Raw genomic sequence first — 13,143 nt, forward strand, 5'->3', positions numbered from 1 at the left:
TGTCAGTCAAAAGTCTGTGAAAGGGCGAGCAATCTCTGACCATCTAGCAACATTTTCCTCAGAGGATGATTTCCGAGCAACAGAGGACCTCTTCCCAGATGAAGATTTACACTCCGTAGAAGCCGGACCAACTAGGGGGTGGCAACTATACTTTGATGGAGCCGCCAATCAAAAAGGATTTGGCACAGGGGTGTTATTGATAACCCCAGAGGACTTTTACTTGCCAATGGCCTTCAGATTGGAATTTAGTTGTACCAATAACATAGCAGAGTATGAAGCTTGTGCTATTGGGTTAGAAATGGCTCTGTCTGTAGGAGTTGACAAAATTAAAGTTTACGGAGATTCCTCTGTGGTGATCTGTCAAACACAAGGTGGAAGACTAAGGATGAGAAGTTAAAGCCCTACCAAGTTTATCTGGAACAACTGACGCAATGCTTCAAGGAAGTTTCTTTTGAATATCTGCCCAGGGATAGCAATCGGTTCGTCGATGCTTTAGCCACTTTGGCGTCCATGGTAGAATGTGATACTCGGGACAAGATCCAGCCCTTCCTAATAGAAAGAAGGACCCACCGAGCATATGGAGAACCAGTCAATACACTCACCGAGGATGGAAGGCCTTGGTATGCTCTAGTGGTCAACTACATCAAAGAAAGGAGATATCCTGAAGAGTTTTCAGAAAGAGAGAAGAGGCATTTACGAAAATATGCTACTCAATTCATCCTCCAAGGAAACTTGTTGTATAGAGGTTTTATGATGGTATCCAACTATTATGTGTAGATAAGGATCAGGCTCAAATCATTATGGAAGAAATCCATCAAGGAATATGTGGACCACACATGAATGCAAGGATGCTGGCCAAGAAAATTCTCAGGATGGGATACTATTGGGTCACTATGGAAGCGAGTGTGTCGCCTTCGTAAGGCGATGTCATAAATGCCAGATATTTGCCAACATCATTCATATTCCTCCGACAGAGTTGCACTCATTAAATGCCCCTTGGCCATTTTCTACCTGGGGAATTGATGTAGTTGGTAAAATAACTCCAAAGGCTTCAAATGGACATCAATTCGTGTTAGTCGCCATCGACTATTTCACAAAATGGATAGAGGCTCAATCTTATGCAGTTCTAACTTCCGCCAAGGTGGCAAAGTTCATAAAAGAGAATCTCATCTATAGATACGGTGTGCCGCAACAGTTGATTTCAGATCAAGGCCTGCATTTCAGGAAAAAAGTGGAAGAACTCTGTAGCCAATTTGGCATTAAGAGGCATAAGTCTACTACTTACCGGCCACAGACTAATGGAGCAGTAGAAACAGCCAACAAGAATATGAAGGTCATATTGCAAAAGATGGCAGATACACACAATGACTGGGCAGAGAAACTGTCACTAGCCTTATGGGCATATCGGACATCCATCCGAACCTCTACCAGAGCTACCCCGTATTCTCTGGTATATGGGATGGAAGCCGTATTGCCGGTAGAAATTTAGGTCCCTTCTCTTCGAGTCTTACTCGATAGTCAATTGCCAGAAGGGGAATGGGTAAGGGCCAGATACGAAGAGCTCAATCTCCTGGATGAGAAAAGGATGAAGGCCATGGACAATCTCAAGAAATATCAGCAAAGAATGGCTAGGGCATTCAATAAGGGTATCTGCACTCGGAGCATTGAAGAAGGAGATTTGGTCCTTAGAGAGCAGCGAGCTCCAATCCACGACCCAAGAGGAAAGTTCTGACCCAATTGGAGTAGACCCTACAAAGTCAAGACCATATTGCCAGGACAGGCAGTCCAACTCTCTGATCTTGACGGAGAAGATCTTCGGGGATTGGTCAATATGGACCGGCTAAAGAAGTATTTTGTCTGAGATATGTGAAGCAATTTGAACTACGTTTGACCTGATTCCTCTGAAGGGATACGTAGGCAACTCGATGTATTCGGGTACGGTCTCAAAAAAATATATATATAAAAAAAAAGAAAAAGAGAGAGGGCATTGTATTGGTTTCCTCCCATAAATTTCGCCAGCCGGCGTCCCTTGCACATATGAGTAAATCTCACCATTTGGCCTTCCATTCCTTGACCTAGCTTAGGAGTAAAGTCATCTAGAGCTGGTTATTAACAAAGGATTTATTCATTCTGTGTCGTAAAATGCTAACCCAATCCTTGATACAGGTAGTATGAGAGGACCAAAGAAAGAAGGACTCGACGAACAGTTGCATCAGTGGACTCTCCGAATGAATGTGGACGAGCCTACACTTCTAGAGGATCACCATCTGATAGTATTGGGAAGGATCGGTTGCTTCAAGCTCCATCATGATTTACTAAGGGAAGTGTCGAAGTGCTGGAACCCCCAATTGAACGCGTTTCGTTTCAGAAAAGTCTGGCTGGCTCCGACCATTGAAGAATTCTGGGCTTGCATGATGTCACCCCCTCGAGGAAAGTTGTTCCTCCCAACTATGAAGAAAGAACAGCTCTTCAAAAATTTGGGAGATTTCTTTGCCTTGAATAAGGAGTAAAAGCAAGTTCTCAATTATGACAAGGTGGATGCGTTGAAAGTTGCGAAGATCTTCAACAACAATGGATTTGAAGAAGAAAGATAGATCCGACGCAGAAAGTGGGCTTACTTATTCTGTATGATTGGGAGGTATTTGTTAGCATCTCTGGGAAAAGGCATGTCTCCAATAATTGCAGAAGTGGTTAGGCAAATTGAAGAAGGATGCGACATCGCTCCTACCATTTTAGCATAAACATTCAAAGGGTTTGATACCATGAGTCAGTCTCAGAAATATGGAACAGACTTCCTTCATGGATCTCCGGCGGTGTTCCAAATGTAGTTGATGGAAAAACTAAAATTGGTCACACCAATTCCGTGTCCTCACCTCCGGCCTATGCATTATCAAATACAAAGGGAAAAGTCAGAATTCCACAAGGTCCAAGACTGGAAGAAATATTTGGAGGAGAGAGATGTCCAAGAAATCCAATGGAACTGCCCTTGGATGAAGGCCGAGATAGAAAAATCAGAAACATCAGGGTACAATTATGTGAGATTCATGGGTTTAACTGACACCCGTTTTTATATCCCTTCCTTAGTATCTCCAAGACGGGAATGACCTACGATGGAGAATTTCAGAATCCTAGAGATGTGACACAAGAAGTGGTGATTCTACCTAAGATGGAGAATTTCAGAACCCCAGAAATGTGACACAAGAAGTGGTGATTCTGTTATCCGAAAAATATTACAAATAAGTGATATCAATTTGATGTTCCTATCTTTACTTGTTTGTCTGTCCTTTCTCAATTTCTCTGTCCTTTCTCATGTAATGAAACCATTTACCAATGGAATTTGTGCTTCTAAGGAAAGGGATGGAGTCTCATGTGCATTTCAAAGAAAGAAATATCCAATGAATTCATAAACAATTCGATTATGTGTACAAAAAAGAAGAAGGGAAGGAAAATAAATGTACATAGTTGTAACAATACTTCCAAATAATAAAAAAAAAAAAAAAGAGGAGCGGTCATGACTCAGGGGAGTAATCGTCAACATCCAAGCCTTCCCCCTCTCCGCTTTGGGACGCTATCAGGGCATCCCTCTCGACCTCAACCCGTGTAAGGTTGAACTGCAGCTGCTCATTTGCAAGCCTGAGTCTCTCAATCTCTCTCTGGCAATGGTCGAGCTCAACCCTCTAAACAAAAAAAAAAGAAAGAGAAAGAGAGGAAAATCAAAAGATAAGCAAGAAAAAAAAAATAATAAAAAATTGAAATAAGAACAAAAAAAAAAAAGAAAAGAGGGGGGGGGGGGAAGAGACGAAGCATTACCATCCTATGGCCCGCGTCCACACGCGAGATGATCGTCTCATCCATGCTCTCCATCATGCGCCTCATGTCGGTGTATCGGCTCGCATCCACCTAAACATGATAATCATCCAAGATGTCAAGAATTTGAAAAATAACGGATGAAGTTAGGAAAGTTGGATGTGCTTACCCCATCATAAGGAAGAGGGAGGCCTAGGTCAATGTCTGCAGCCCGAGGAGGTGGTAAGATGACCTCAACCATCCCAGGCTCGTGGTGGCGAATAAACCACGAACGATGCCCTGGAATGTGGTCATCTGGATCAGCAATCCGCAGGGCTGGAACCTCTCCAGAAAGCCCAACACCTGACTCCACCTCCCCTACTCGGGAGGCGCGAGAAGAGCTCCCACCACCACAGACCCCTGAAATCATGGGGCGACCTGGAAACTGTCAAGAAGAGAAACACATCAGAATAAAAGCTAGATTAACAATCTGAGGAGAAGAGGGGAAAATGGAGAAGATCTTACCTGTGGTCCCTCGCGGGTGAGGGGGACGCAGACTGTCTCTCGGAGAAGGAAGTCGGTATAGTTCGTCTCAGCTAGCGCCAGCCCAGTCGCAGGCTCACCAACCCTCCAGTGCCTGATCTCATCCCGATCCATCAAGGCTGGCTGATGGACCCGAGCAGGAGGAGGGCAGGGCACCAAGCGAGCCTCAGACCACTGCAGGGACACTCGCACTCCCAAGTAAAAGGCAAACCCCCATGGGCCCTCAAAAAGGACCCTGCGAGTGGAGAGAGCTGAGGCCCTGTCAAACATGTCCGGCTCTAAAATCACCTCCCCAAATAAGGACGGAGAGAAGCCTGTCAAGTAAGAGTCAAGATCAATGCCAAAAAAAAAAAAAAAAAAAGAAGAGAAGAAAAGAGAAAATAAGATAAACAACCACTTTAAATTTACCTCGATAGGCTGCAGCTCGTTCAGGAGGCCGCGAATGGACCCAAGGTCCTTATGGCAACCGCTCCTGAGCAAGTGGGACTTACGCCATTGCGTAGTTCGAGGAAAGGTGGTTCCGGGGTCATCCCAAGGTCTGAAAGTAGGGACCCGGAACCGAAGGATCTCATAGCTCCACGTCTGCAATAGGCAATCATAAATGAGCTCAAAAAAGTAAGAATAAGATAAAAATAAAAAAGGAAAGAGAAAAAGGGAAAAGTTGAGAGAACTAACCCATAGGACATAGCAGCATCCGATCAGGTTCGGCGACCCCACAACCAAATAGTCTAACATATCCAAGAAGTAGGCGTACGTCGAGCCCCCCCAATCGTAGCCCGCAGCCACGTCAAAGTGCTCAAAAAAGCAAACATATGCGGCATCGACTGTCACCGTACCCGTCATATTGCTAAAGATCACCTCTGCTAGCAAAAAGAGGAGGAAGCATCGAGCTTGCTGATCTTGAAGCACGAACAGTGACTGGTCTGTAACGACCCTCTCATCCCAGCTACCCCTTAGGACCGACGCAGGGATCTCTCTCCCTGTAACGGCAATCCCCAACTGCTACCTGTAATACTCTAGGTGCTCTGATGGCTCTGCCGAGGCTATAATCCTCTCCTCCGGAGTCAGTGTCACGGGTAACCCACCAAAGGGTAATCCCGTAATCATGTAGAAATCTAGGGGGTTGACCGTCGCCTCACCAAAGGGAAGGTGAAACGTATGGGTGCTAGGCCACCACCTCTCTATCAGAGCCCTCGTAGTCGGACTGTCCAACTCGCGAGCTAGGGACGAGGCGATGTGTCCCAGCCCAGTCTGAACTACCCGCGACTGTACCACCTGGCAAAGTATGCGGTACCACTCTGAAACAGCCTCCAGCCCACAATACTTCTTGGGCGAAGGAAGGGAGCTGCCCTGCAAAGAAAAATAAGGCAAATGGTTAGCCAAAATAATGGGGACAACAATTAAATAAATAAAAAAAAAAAGAGAAAGAGGGAGAGACTGTAAAAAGGGGCATTACCTCGAGTTGAACGCCAAAAAGACATTTAGGGTAGTGTCTGATGGCCTCACTTTGATTTGCGTGCCACTAGGTGCCTAGGATGGTATCTAGAGGCGTTACCTAGATTTGCATGCCAAAAGATACTTAGGGTAGTGTTTGATGGCCTCGCTTTGATTTGTATGCCACTAGGTGCTTAGGAAGGTATCTAGGGGCATTACCTGGATTTACGTGCCATTAGGTGCTTGGGGTAGAATCTAGGGACATTACCTCTAATCTATGTGGTGAGGTATGAAGCTAATATAAATAAAATGCATAAATTGAAAGGGAAAGAGTAAGAATACTGACCTGGCCCCATATGGAGCGGCAACCATGGCGGGCAGTGTCAGCCAGGGTAACCCCTGAAAGATACCATGCAGCTCGTGCATCGCAAGCAGTAGTACCGAGTAGTGGCTCCCGGTGAGACTGGCATCCTCGTCGGCTAAAAGACATGGTGTGAGTGGATAAAAAGGGGGTTGAAGTCAAAAATAAAAAATAGCAGAGCTTCGCAGTAGAAATGAGAGTGAAGAAATGAGGGAGGGAGCCCTCTATTTATAAATTCTCTATCGCTCCCACGGCGCCGTGGAATTCTCCACGGTCCCATGGAACAGCGGCCCACAGCGCCGTGGAGGTTTACCCACGGAGCCGTGAAGTCTGGCACAGCCGTGCACACAGGGCCGTGCAAGCACGGTGCCGCCCATACACGGGACCTTGCCGACCCCCTCACGGCGTCGTGGACCAAAAAAAAAAAAAAAAAAATCCCCAGTGAATTCCCTCAATACTGACTTTCGGTCGAGTGGTGCCTTATCACCCTCCAAACTTGATGGTTTCGGTTGAGTGGTACCTTATAACCACCCAAGTTTGACTTTTGGTTGAGTGGTGCCTTATCACCCTCAAATTGGATCTTCGGGCCGAGTGGTGCCTCATCTAGATCTTCGATCGAGTGGTGCCTTATCACCCTCCAAACTTGATGGTTTCGGTCGAGTGGAACCTCATAACCATCCAAGTTTGACTTTTGGTTGAGTGGTGCCTTATCACCCTCAAATTGGATCTTTGGGCCGAGTGGTGCCTTATCTAGGTCTTTGGTCGAGCGGTGCCTTATCACCCTAAAAAATTGTTTGAGTAATGCTCACAAGATAAAGATTTGGTTCTTCCGAGTTTTTCTTTTGAGGATTATCGAAAGATTTCATTGCGATTAACCTCCTATTTTTAGCAACTCTGCCGCCTTTGAGCAAAGCGTCAGCAGTACATGCTCTTGGTGACAAAATTAGTTGGTCTTTTGTCTTTACCCTTCGGCTGTTGGCACAGGCCTCGGCCAAAGAGGGGCAAACTGTAGACGCTGATTTTTTATCACCCCCTAATTGGCAATGATGACAACGGGACATGGACGATGGACGATGCACTCTCCCTCTTTTCAGACCCAAAGATACCTGACCCATAAGACCAAGAACCATACTGAGCACAAAATGGCCCATTTTAGGCCCAAAAATAAGGAAAAAGGGCACTGCGCTCCCACGGCGCCGTGGACTCTTCCCACGGCACCGTGGGGATGTGTACCGGATTTCCACGGCGTCATGAGGGGGTGTGACATCAGCCTGCTGACGTTACCCACGACGCCGTGGTGATGCCGTGGAGGACTTATCCGGCCAGGAGAGAGAAGGGGTCCCTCCCTATAAATAGGAGGGTCCCCTCCCACATTTCCCAAGGAATTTTGGGTAGAGAGACCCTCCCCAAGTGATTCATAGCCTCTTTTCCTCCCTTTTCACACTCATTTCTCCTCCTTCTCTCATGAGTGTGTGAGTGCTTGAAGTTTTCTTATGATGGACAGATCCTTCGATTGTCCCTCTAAGTATAGAGCGCTTTGGCTCCTGGGCGTTGGTATCCCGTCTATGCACGGATAACCATCAAAATTCCTTTGTTACAGACGTTATTTTATCTGTTTACTCCTTTCCTAATCACTCGAAAGAGCCGTTACTCTGCCGAGAAAGAAGCAGCGCCGGTCTATTCGTCTATCTCCCCTGAGCCAGGGGAATACAACCATACAGGTATAATTATTGCATTTTTGTTGATCCAATGTAGTCCTTTCACATTTTATTGTTTTAGTCCGCATTTTTCATATATATAATGTAGTTTATTATGCTTTAGTTCAATTCATAGCATCTGAATGTAGTTCATAATATCCCCCATCCCCGTAATAAAAGAGAGAGAACATTCGTCCTTATATAGCATCTAACATAGAGAGACCGGCTTCGACCGGGCGAGGTGGATGCCTAACACCTTCCCACACTCGTAACCTGACCCCTTACCCGAACCTTTGGTCAGACCATATGGAGTCACGTAGCCCGATTCCGCTCACCATGGGTAGGGCTACACTTAATGGGTCCTAGGCCCTAACCCTAGGTGGCGACTTCTCATTATATTAGCATATTTTAATGCATGATCCCAATCCCCTATTTATCGATATTATACATTGACAATGTTATCCACATCCATACACACACACATGTATCTCCCAAAACCCTATGTCGCCATATACCACAAAGGGCTGAGGAAACCTTCGTCCCGAAGGACCGCGGTACTTACAACATCTTTTTTTGTTTTGTTTAGAACTATGGCTCATTTTTCGACTTGGTTCCAAGTGGAATAGTTGGTGGTCCAGTTTTGTTGATAGGAAGTGGTAATGTTACTAAGGATATATCATTAAACGAGTGGTCCTATAAGGTAGTATCATTAATTGTAATTTTAAATACTAATCATACAAATATTTCCTACTAGTGGTTAAAAATCATATGATCTGACTTCCCATTTCTCGCTCTTTCGGTTGCAGATTGGATTAAACGGTGAGAACAAGCAATTTTATGACGATAATTTGTCACTCAAAAATAAATGGACATCAGAAGGACTTCCCATCAACAGGCCCATGACCTGGTATAAGGTCTCTCTCCCCTCTCTCTCTCTCTCTCTCTCTCTCTCTCTCTCTCTCTCTCTCTCTCTCTCTCTCTCTCTCTCTCTCCATTTGTTATCCAACATAGAAATGGTTAATTTGAAAGTATTCGATGGCAGACAACCTTCAAGGCTCCAGTGAGTAGAAATCCTGTGGTGATAGAAATCTAGGGTATGAGCAAAGGACATGCCTGAATTAATGGACATAGCCTTGGGAGATTTTGGTCTACCATGATTGGTCAAGCCCCTAAAGGATATTCCTGTTCTGATACATGTGATTATCGTGGAAATTACCATGATCACAAATGCTTCTCTAATTTTGGTAATCCTTCACAAAGATGGTAAGTGAAAATTTTATTTATCCAATTCCTTTCATGTATTAGAGGTAAGCTTATTTACATTTTCAAACTAAATCTTATTGGGTTTGTTCTACTAGGTACCATGTTCCACGATCATTCCTGAATGATGAGGATAACACATTGATCTTATTCGAAGAAATGGGTAAAAACCCAACTCAAGTTAGTTTCCAAACAATCGCAGTGCGGAAGGCATGTGGCAATGCATATGAGGGGAACACATTGGAATTATCATCCCAAGATGGGCAGACCATTTTCGCAATTGAATTTGCCAGCTTCGGAGATCCCCAAGGCAAATGTGGTTCATTCAAGAAAGGCAGTTGTGATGCTACTAACACACTATCTGTGTTGGAGATGGCATGTGTTGGAAAGGAGTCTTGTTCGATCAATGTATTGGAAGCAAATTATGGATCCAATAGCTGCAGCCTCAACACCCCTAAGAGGTTAGCTGTGCAAGCTATTTGCTAAGATCTTTGTTATGTGTTTTCAATCTAAGCTCTTAGGTTAAGAGTTGAGACCCATCAAAGAGACCCTCCATACTATAGCTATGGAGCTCTAAGATGTTGTTGTTACATGTGCTAAAAGCTTTGTTCAATGAGAATGTAATATTGTGAAATAAAAAGAATGATTTATTTTTAAGTCAAAAGAAATTTCTAATTACTAATTTCCTCCATGATCTTCTGAATGTTAATGGCCTAAGTTGATTTCATCACTAGTTGATACTTTTTTTTCACTAAAAGGATCATTTTTATTAGAAAAAAAAAAGGAAGAATGTACAAGAATAAACACATAGCCACTAACAAGAAGCCAGGGCAAAAACTACGAGAATCCCCAAAAAAAAAAAAATCCGAGCCAGCCTCTCCCACCTTCGGCAATGCTATCAATAGGATGGGACTACCTCGCTATATTAAATAAGAGTTGAAAGAAAAATCTTAGCACACGCAAGGTTTATCCCATGCGCAATTTGTTCTAGTTCAATCTATTGAACAATCAAGGGACGCTCCTTCATGTTGGATTCTTTATTTGTCTTTAATATTAAAGATTCAAAATATTTACAGGATTATGTCGATTTCTTAATAGGCACCAATAGACACTTAAATGACGAATATGTGTGACTATTGGACTACTTGTTTGAATGGTCAACAAACAAGTATTTTGGGAAAAGGCATGATGTTAGAGTATGTCTCTTGGAGATACCCCTTAGTGGTATCTCTTCCTCTCCTATATATAAAGAGGGGGTGTTGCCCATTTCTCTAAGGTTTTTTAAGTGGAGACAATCTCACTATTTTTATTTTTTCAGCAGCATTAAAATGAGTTTTTCAAAATCTTCTAGTGAGACCAGCCTTTCTCTCCTTTATAACCAAAGTCCTTGTGCATAAGACCAAGGTTCGGTGGTTGTTTTATCTTGGAGGTAAAATGCAAGGAACCCCAGTTGCACTTATACAGGGGGTGTTTCACACCTTAAGGAGATTGTCTTCATTGATACGACTCAACTACAATTGCTAGTTCGTGATTGGTTCATGGCTATCAATAACAACGAGTTCGTGACTGTCAACAACATCTCAGTCTTATTTTCTCAAACCAGGTACTTGTTGCTAACACTTTATCTCCTTCTATTCAAGGAGTGCTACAATTGGAAGGTGCAATCGTGTGTACCAATCTGCCTGCTAGCTCAAGAAGGCCTCCATCCAAAGATTCTCTCCGTTTGAACTCAAATACTGAAGAGGTGGGTCGAGCTATGCCCCAAGAGTTGGGTGGGTCGGTCTATGGAGCTGCTAGTTTTAAAAGGGACCAATCTGGATCGGGCCACAACAAAAATAATGGGTCTTCATCTGGGACAGAGGAAAGTGACCATGGCTATTCTGCATGTGAGACTAGTGATGGTGTTTCATCAAGTGAGGAGGAAGGGGCAAGTGGATAGTGTTTCTACTGATGTTGATATTGGTCTAGGCTCGCTTCATGAGTCTCTGGTCTGTACGAGACCTTTAGATGAGATCTATGACTGCTCGGCAGGTGCAACTAGGTTATGATCTAAGCAACAGAAGAGGCTCTATGATACTAGAAATGGTAAGCGACATGGTGGGGGTAGAGGGTCTTAAGTCCCTAGCCGAGGTGGTAGAGGAGTTATCTTTTGGGGTGGCAAAGTGGCAGGTAGTCATGTGCATAGTGCCCCCTCTAAAATTGGTGATGTTGACGAGGAGAAAAGAATCAGGGAGCAGCAGGTACAAGATCGTTCTTCTCATGTTTCAAAAAATAAGTTTGGCGGTTAGGCGAATAAGTCTGACAAACCTTCTAAATCCCGCAAGTGATTTATGAAGTCTCTCTTCTGGAATATCAGAGGAGTTGGGAAGGCCGCTAGTAGAAGGGCCTTGAGTTTAATCTTGAAGGAGCACTCACTAGATGTGGTGTGCTTGGTTGAACCAAAAGAGGTGGTGCACAAGTTCCCACCATTTTTCAACAAAAGGTGGTACATGACTGAGGTCATTCACAACTCAAGGGGTGATAAGGTTCCAAACTTTTGGGTAATTTGGAAGCTTTAGTTGCAGCATCTTGTGATCGCCGCGGAGTCTGATCAACAGATCACAGTTTCAGTTAACTGGATGAGGCAGAATTTGCAGATATCTTTTATACATGCTAGTTGCTTTTGGGCCAAAAGGCATGACTCATGAGGTGTATTTGGACCTTGCTTCTGCCTCCCTCTCGCCCTCCCCCTGGTTGGTTGTTGGCGAATTTAATGCCACTTTGGCGTCCAAAGAGAAACATCGCTCTGGTAGATTTAATTTGGGATCGGCGGTGGACATTCAAGCAATGATTGATTATTTCTTTTTGATTGGGATTCAAGCTCAAGGAATAGATCTTTGCTTGGATAAATAATAGAAGGTTAGATAATGTGGCAGCAAAGCTCGATAGAGGCTTTTGCAATGATAGATGATGTCCTTTTATCAGGGCTGTGTGATTCAAGTTCTTTAACGGATAGCCTCAAACCACGCCCCTTTGTGGATCAGATTTGATTCTTTCCCGAAACCTAATAAATTTTTTTTAACCCGAACTTATCTGGGACCCGGGCCGGCCCCTAGGATTTTATTACGAAAATGATCAATGAATAAAGAATACAAGGGGGGACATTCCCGCCTTACCCCAACCCGAATAAAAAATAGATTGCTCAAAGACTCAACAAGAGAGCTCACTCCCATACAGAACCCCAACAACAAGACTCACCTATTTTCTAAGCATTGGAAACCCAAGTGCATCCTCCCTTGTGATTCGAAGCAACCCCAGAGGGATATGCTATTCACCATAAAACTCCAAGTCAAGCTGAGGAATAGGCAAACTTCGCCAAGTAATCTGTAGCTCTATTCCCTTCATGATACGTAAAGGTAATCATCGGTCTGAGGGAATCAATCAGCCTTAAAATCTCCTGGAACCAGTACCACCCTTCCCAAAACCCGCACTTTCTTTTTGCTATGCATAACGCAATGGCTGCCGAGTTGGATTTGACATGAGAATCTCTGAAACCCAGCTTTGCACACAGCTTTAATCCATCTCTTAATGCACAGATTTTAGCCAAAGAATTGGTGCATGGCCCATAGAACTTAGCAACCGCAGGAATTACCTTCCCCTCCTTGTTTCTAATAATACCTCCTCCCCCCTTATACCAGGGTTACCTTTACACGCACCATCCACATTAAGCATAACTAAGGAGAAGGGGGGGCACCAGTAGACAGGGATTGGTGGCTTGTGGATAATCGGAGGGTGTGAAATGCCAAAAAATTGCAGCAATAGAGATTCCTTGAACGAAGGGGCTTTTTTTTTTAAATTGGTCGCATAAGGAATCTCCTTGATCCAGAGCTTAATTACCTCAATGATACGGCTGGCTAGGCGAGCTCGCTCTCCATGTCTGCGATTACTACGTTCCTTCCATAGTTCTCAAATAATGAATGATGGGAGCAAACTGGTAATCATGCCACCGAGGCTCTACACTTTGGCGTGCCTGTGCCAGAACACGATTCTGCTTCTAACATCTTGCCCCAGCACCATCTCCAC

The 13,143-nt window shown here is 44.2% G+C and overlaps 1 pseudogene; it reads left to right on the forward strand.

Moving 5' to 3' along the window:
- Nucleotides 1-9,567, forward strand: part of LOC122664953 — a 32,695-nt pseudogene extending 23,128 nt beyond the window's left edge.
- Nucleotides 9,568-13,143: the final 3,576 nt, after the last annotated feature.

Source organism: Telopea speciosissima, chromosome 6 (genome assembly GCF_018873765.1).
Source record: "Telopea speciosissima isolate NSW1024214 ecotype Mountain lineage chromosome 6, Tspe_v1, whole genome shotgun sequence".
Taxonomy (NCBI): domain Eukaryota; kingdom Viridiplantae; phylum Streptophyta; class Magnoliopsida; order Proteales; family Proteaceae; genus Telopea; species Telopea speciosissima.